Source organism: Hordeum vulgare, chromosome 7H, assembly GCF_904849725.1.
Source record: "Hordeum vulgare subsp. vulgare chromosome 7H, MorexV3_pseudomolecules_assembly, whole genome shotgun sequence".
Lineage (NCBI taxonomy): Eukaryota > Viridiplantae > Streptophyta > Magnoliopsida > Poales > Poaceae > Hordeum > Hordeum vulgare.
In genome coordinates, this window is record NC_058524.1 from 380222578 (window position 1) to 380229530 (window position 6953).

At 39.2% G+C, this 6953-nt stretch overlaps 1 pseudogene; it reads left to right on the forward strand.

Annotated features, from left to right (window-relative positions):
• Positions 1-2755: 2755 nt before the first annotated feature.
• LOC123408930 lies at positions 2756-4227 on the forward strand (annotated as a pseudogene).
• The last annotated feature ends 2726 nt before the right edge of the window (positions 4228-6953 follow it).

Consider the following 6953-nt stretch of genomic DNA (forward strand, 5'->3'; position numbering starts at 1 on the left):
GTTGAAAACTGATGATGTTTCTTTGAATGGTGCATGTTGAACGCACAAAAATTTAGGAGTTGAAATAAGTTCAAAAAAATGAAATCCCTTTTTAACACATGAGTTTTCGTCCGAAACCCTCATACTTTAAAAGATATTGCCGATTTTGTACACGAAGTGCATCCATTTTTTCCGCAACCCTCTCAAACTTTTAGCACATGCTATGTGGGTGAAATGATGATACCATGCCAAATTTCAACCTTTCTAGAGTTCATTTGTAGTGGTTTTCAATTTCAGGGTCATTTAGGTCAAAAAATGAGTATATGCATGAAAAATACCAAATGAAGTCAAAAGGGGTTGAAAATTGATGATGTGGCTTTGAATGGTGAATATTGGACGCACAAAAAGTCTGGAGTTGAAACAAATTAAAAAAATGAAATCCGTTTGTAACAGATGAGTTTTCGTACGAAACCCTCATACTTCGAAAGAGATTGTCCATTTTGTACATGAAGTGGATCCAGTTTTTTCCAGTAACCCTCTCACCTTTTTGACACATGCTATGTGGGAGAAATGATGATTGATACGTCCATTTTGCATCATGTTTTCATGTTGATATTTATCGCTTCTTGGGCAGTTATTTCACTTCACGGTACAATTCTTATGCCTTTTCTCTCTTATTTTGCAAGGTTTACATGAAGAGGGAGAATGCCGGCAACTGGAATTCTGGCCTGAAAGTGGAGCAAAGTTGAGATACCTATTCTGCGCAACTCCAAACGCCGTAAAAATCAACGAGGATTTTGTACCGAATTTATAAAAAATACTGGGCTGAAGAAGTGCCAGAGGGGCGCGTGCAGGTGGGCACAAGCCTGCACGGTGCGGCCACCCCCAGGCCGCGCCATGAGGGCTTGTGGGTAGCCTCACTACAAGGAATAGGGTCTATTGCAACAAAATTTATTTCTACAACAATCTTTTGTGGCAATAAAATGCTATATTACCACAAACTTTCAGTTCGTGGTAATATGCCCTACATATTGCCACTTTTCAGTTTTGTCGCTCTAAGTACTCCGTTTTGTTGCAATAGAAATCGTGTATTGCCACAAACTGGATCTCCATTGTAATATGGCAGTGATATTGCAACAAATAAGTTTCGTTGCGGGAATTAGTCATTTTGTTGCAATAGAGGCTTAGGTAATGCAACAAAGTAAATTTTTATGGTAATATTCTGGCGCATATTGCAACAATTTCAAAGTGAGGCACTAGACATAGACATTGTTGCAAACAAATGGCTTTGTATTGCGACAAAACATGTATTGGTTGTAATAGGCGATGTTTTGCCTCACCTTCATTGTGATGCAATAACTATTATATATTGCGACAAATTGTGCAATCATGGTAATATCTACAACATGTTGCAACAATCCCTAGTGATGCAAAAGAGGAGCAATAGAACATCTCTGCATTTTCGTCTTAATTATAGACATATAATTAATATTCGGATTTATAGATATTAAGTGAAGTTTTTTGCAAGTTTTAAGTAGGAATTAAAGTATTTATTAATTGCATAAATTTTAGTTAAACAAAACAATGAACAAAGTTTACAAATGGATATAACAGAATTTTTGCTAAAAATATCAACTTTATTTTTCTGATAGGAATGCATATCTATCTATTATATTATTATTAAAATGATAGAAAAGTAACGATGGAGATTAACCAGTCAGCTCAAGAGTATATGTGTACAAGGAGATGGATTTTTTTTTCTACACGGACAGTTTAGTTTTTTTCCTAATCACTGTCTAGGCGCGTTATAGCGCGATGCCCACACTCTCTCCGCACTCCACTTCACTTCCCATTACCCACTCCCCTCCCTCACTCTTTCCGCCAAATCCCTAGCAGCAGAGTCCACCGCCGACGGGAGAGCCCACCACCGACAGGAGATCCCACCGCCGACGGGAGGGAGCGAGATTGGGGGTGCGCAACAAGTGGATCGGCGTGGGAGACCCCACGCCGCGCTCGACCAGGGGGGGGAGCGAGGAAGGTTGCTCTGCACGCAGGGGCTGTGGGCCGACGGAGATCCAAGTCGTCTCCGCCGCATCCACGGAAACCACATGTCAGCTTTTCTCCGGCTAGCTGATGCTAGCCATTCCCCCTCCCTCCTACATGTTTCTCTGGCATACGAGCACGAAGGGAGGTGGATTCGGTTTGGGAGAAAATTGGAACAAAATCGAGGGAAAATCGTGAGTGGGGAGGCGAAATCACAGTCATAGTTGGTACCAATGGGTTCATGGAGGGGAGTGGGAGGGGGAGAAGGACCTACGGCTCGATTTGATTTTTCTGTAGGCAACTGAATTTTCGTCTTGTATGTTTTGTAGGCAAATCAGTTAGGTAACCAAAATATAAACGCATGCCACTTAATTTTTCCCATGTATTATATCAGTATACTTCTTCGGCCTTTCCATGTGCTGGTCCGAATATTTAAACAATGAAGCATCCTAAGTTGCTCATCCACCTACTATTGCTGCCAAGAAGTAGCCAGAAGCACATAGAAGACATCTGCATTGGTCAACGAAAAATGAAGTATTGAATTTCTGGGACGTTGTTAGCATTGTCATCCTAATCTGGTTCCCACATATTCAAGATGTTGGTTATAATTTAACTTCAAATAGGTTTTTTCTGTCAAAAGATGGCACAAATTTCTGATTACATTGTGGTAATATTTTTTCTTGTAGGGAGATAAGGAGTGTCATTTTCATCGTTGGCATGCTTATTATCAGTGATGTCTATATTTTTGCCGATTCTCAAGTTTGTATTAGACCATCAGCTACTTAATGCTGTCTTTTGGTTGACAGATTTTGTACTTGAAGGAAGTGTAGCCACACCCTTTGAAGGTAAATATGATGCATATTTGAAACTACTATCTTCTATGTACTATCCTATGCCAGACAATATCTTACTGTATAGCTTGATATTTAACAGTCTTTTTGCACTTGTTTCCCCCCCGAAGGTGGATATTACTATGGGATGCTTAAATTTCCTTCTGATTACCCTTTTAAGCCTCCAAGTATCAGGTACTGAAACATTAGATCATTGGTTGTGATTTTTTAATGACAATTCCTTGTTATTTGGATGTTTAAAGGGAAAGCAATTAGATAAAATGTTGTATCGAATTAATAAATTGACTTTTCTTAGATTTGTACTTACAATTTGTCTTTGTTCAGCATGACAACCCCCAGTGGCAGGTTTGCCCCTCACAAAGGATATGCCTATCAATGAGTGACTGTAAGCATCATACTGTAATCAGATAATATTTTACTTTTTTCTGCTCGCGAGTGAAATGATTCTCATATTGCTTTGCTTTTGCAGTTCATCCAGAATCTTGGAATCCCATGTTGTGTGTAGCAAGGTACACACATAATGATATCTCTACCTTGGGCCTGGGGAATATTTTTTTCATTGACATTAAAATGTTTTGTGGGTAACTATACCAATCATACTTTCAATTCTATGTTTGAACATAGATGTGTCCCCATAAGATGTTTCCCATTTAAATTTCAGCTACTCGAGTTTATGGTCTTCAGTTACTTGCGCTCAAATAAAATGCTCAACCGCAATTTTCTTATTCTAACATTGTCAATCTGTGAATATATTTTGTTGTATGGTATTCTTGTGTTTTTCTCTTCACTGGTCTCACATACGCTTTTGTGCTACAACATTCTAACAGGGCTCCTCTCATTTATGGTAAGTTGTTACTTTCTCATCATCTACGAGTTAGCAAAAATACTTCAATTCCATTCTTAAATGTTGACACATAGTATATGGAGATGAACTGTTATTGAAGTCTAGCAATTTGTATTATAGATACTTGTTATGCACTACTGAGAGCAATGCTTTTGAGTGTTTTTACACAACCAGTGTTGGTATTTCACTTGCAAGGACAGAGTACTGTTGGTCAAATGTTTCAGTTCTTCTGATAATCTTAATTTTCATGCTAGCCAACTAAATCTCGTATTCTGGTGCTTAAAGTGCAAAAGATATGCTTGTACAACTTGCTTTTTTTTATACCCTTACAACCATCTTGTTCACCAATGAACATAATTATTTTCAGCTTCTTGCCTTCTGATGTAAACTGTACAATTGTTCTTGTATTTGTAGATGGATGATGCTCTTACAACTGGAAGCATCAGAAGTACAGATGGAGAGAAGAAACGTTTGGCAAAGGCTTCACTTGCTTATAACTGTGAGAGGTAAATGCATTTCACTGTAAGATAATTTTAGCTCTTTCCGGTGTGACCGAGAAAAATGTTGATCCTTCACGAGAGGAAATTGGCAGAAGCTTTCACTTACAGTTCAGTAAACGCGCTTCCATAATTGATATCTTAGTTTTTGTTTTTAGGGGATCCTATATCTCATTCAGTAAGCCCTGAGTCCCAAATGCAACGAGCTCATTTTCTGTTAAATCGTTCAGTAAGATATGCAGCTGCCGGAGCACGAGGAGGAAGGCGTCCGTGGCGGCCGGCGCCGGAGCAGCACCCGATACGTCTTCACCTGCTCCGTCTTCGCCTAACTCAACTCTGTGCTCCTCGGATACGGTACGTCCTTCTCCCAATCTCCGGCCGCCGTCGTCCCCGATGCAGATTTCATTTCGCTTCGGCCATAAGAATTTCTTGGCGATCGTAACAGGGCATGGCAACTTGATTGCTTCTTGTTGAATCAATCGCATATTATAAGTCCCTACCACAAGACCTACTGTAAGATATGTGAGAAATGTAGATAGCTTTTGATATGACATGACATGGCAAATCAGATAATAGTAAAGAGTAAAGTGCTACTAATCTGAAGTAGATGTGGAGATTTTGGTGCTGGAAATAGTAAGGACCGGGATCTTCAGAAATGCGCGTCGAATTCCGACCCATGATGCTTATTTCTGCGAGTTGGGGGCCATTATAGATTTATTTATGCCAGTTGATCTAACACTGTCTATAGAAGCTGACTGGCTAAACTTATTTCTATGTTTGGTACATAGATTTATTTCTATGTTTGTTTCATAAGTGTTTTGCATTCCCTATAGAAGCTGACTGGCTAAACTTATGTTTGGTACACCAGCATAGTTTCTTGAGTACCACTCGTAGGTAACCATAAAAAAAGTTCAGGAATTCATATTCATGGCTTAAACATGTGAAAAGCACCTTACCAAGAGATTTAAGTCTACACAAAGAACCCCTCGTCATCATCCAATTCTTCTTCTCCCAAAGGAGCAATATGGCCATCATTTACATAAGCCTCATCATCATCTATATCATCATCAGATTCGAATTGAACATTTTCAAACTCAACAGGTTTTATATTTTTTATGACTGAAACATCAACGCTTGATCCTTCGTCATCATTTCTACTCCAACTAGTGATCTCTTCAGGTAGTGTAATCTTTGGCACTGTAATTTCTGCATCTATGACATCCATTACATCTGCCTCACCACCTTCATCGTCTTCAACAACTTCATCAAGACCTACACCATTTAAAACAGAAGGAGCAAACAAATTGCATGGATTCATTTTAATAACAGCTGCCCAATCACGGTTGTTCACATCTCTCACATTGAAAACCTGTTGAGCTTGGAGGCCTAGAATGTAAGGGTCCCCCTTAAATCTGTCTAGAGTAGTGTCGAGTTCAATAATTCCATATTTGGTGTCCTTCTTATACCCCTTACTCTCAGTTCTATTGGAAGGAGGCACATCAAACCAATCACACTGGAATAGAACAACCTCCTTATCAGGAGGAAAGTCAAGAAATATGATTTTCTTGATCACCCCGTAATAATCAATATTGCCCGTGGTTGCATCGCCCTTAACTATGACGCCACTATTTTGGGTACTCAAATCCTTCTCTATATAGGAATTTCGAAAAAAATATCCATTCAAAATTGTATGGTTGTATACACGAGCTAGGTGATCAGGTCCTTTAGCTAGTGCATACATAAGACTGCTAACCTTGCCATCATTGTGGAGTTCTGTGATCTGTTTCATCGAATAGAATATGTGTGAGTGTAATGTACATCGTTGATACATTATTATGAGGAACACTAGTGAAAATATGAAAGAAACTTACCCGTCTCTCAAACCATCCAACAAACTCTTCCTTGTGCTGTTTCTGAGGATTAGGAGAATTGTTACTTGTGAGCTCCTCAAGATGTTCACTTCAAAGAGAAATGATTTTTAGTTCAAAAGCAAATTATTAATGCATATCACGATGTGAAATTAATACACAAGTATGCTTACTCCATCCATGGCGCAGTTTCCTCACAGTTTGTTATTATGAAATGCCTCATTCTATTAATCTCAGCCAAAGAGAATGATTCACAAACAAAACCTTTCTTGGAGTAATCAACTGTACTCATTATGCTAATCCCTGTTGGTGGTTGATCTATACCTCCATCTTCATGACGTTCGGACTGACTTAGCTTGGTAGCCGTTCCATCAAGGAATCGACTACAAAAAGTCATGCACTCTTCAAGTATGTACCCCTCTGCAATAGATCCTTCTGGTTGAGCCTTGTTACGCACATATCCTTTGAGCGTACGCAAGTATCGCTCAATTGGATACATCCATCTATACAAGACAGGCCCTCCTAACCGGGCCTCTTCAGCAAGATGAATTGGAAGATGCATCATAATATCAAAGAATGCTGGTGGAAAGATCATCTCGAGCTGACATAGAGTTTCTGGAATTGTTTGGCTCAACTTCTCCAAATCTTCATCCCTTAAACTCTTTCGAGCATAAATCAGAAAAGAATTTACTCAGCTGAAGCAATGGGTTAACAACATTCTCTGGCAAAAGCTTGCGCAACGCAATAGGAAGAAGTTTGTGAAATATAACATGGCAGTCATGCGTTTTGAGTCCACTAATTTTGCACTTATCGAGGACCACACATCGCTTAATGTGTGAATCATAGCCATCAGGCATCTTAACACTACTAG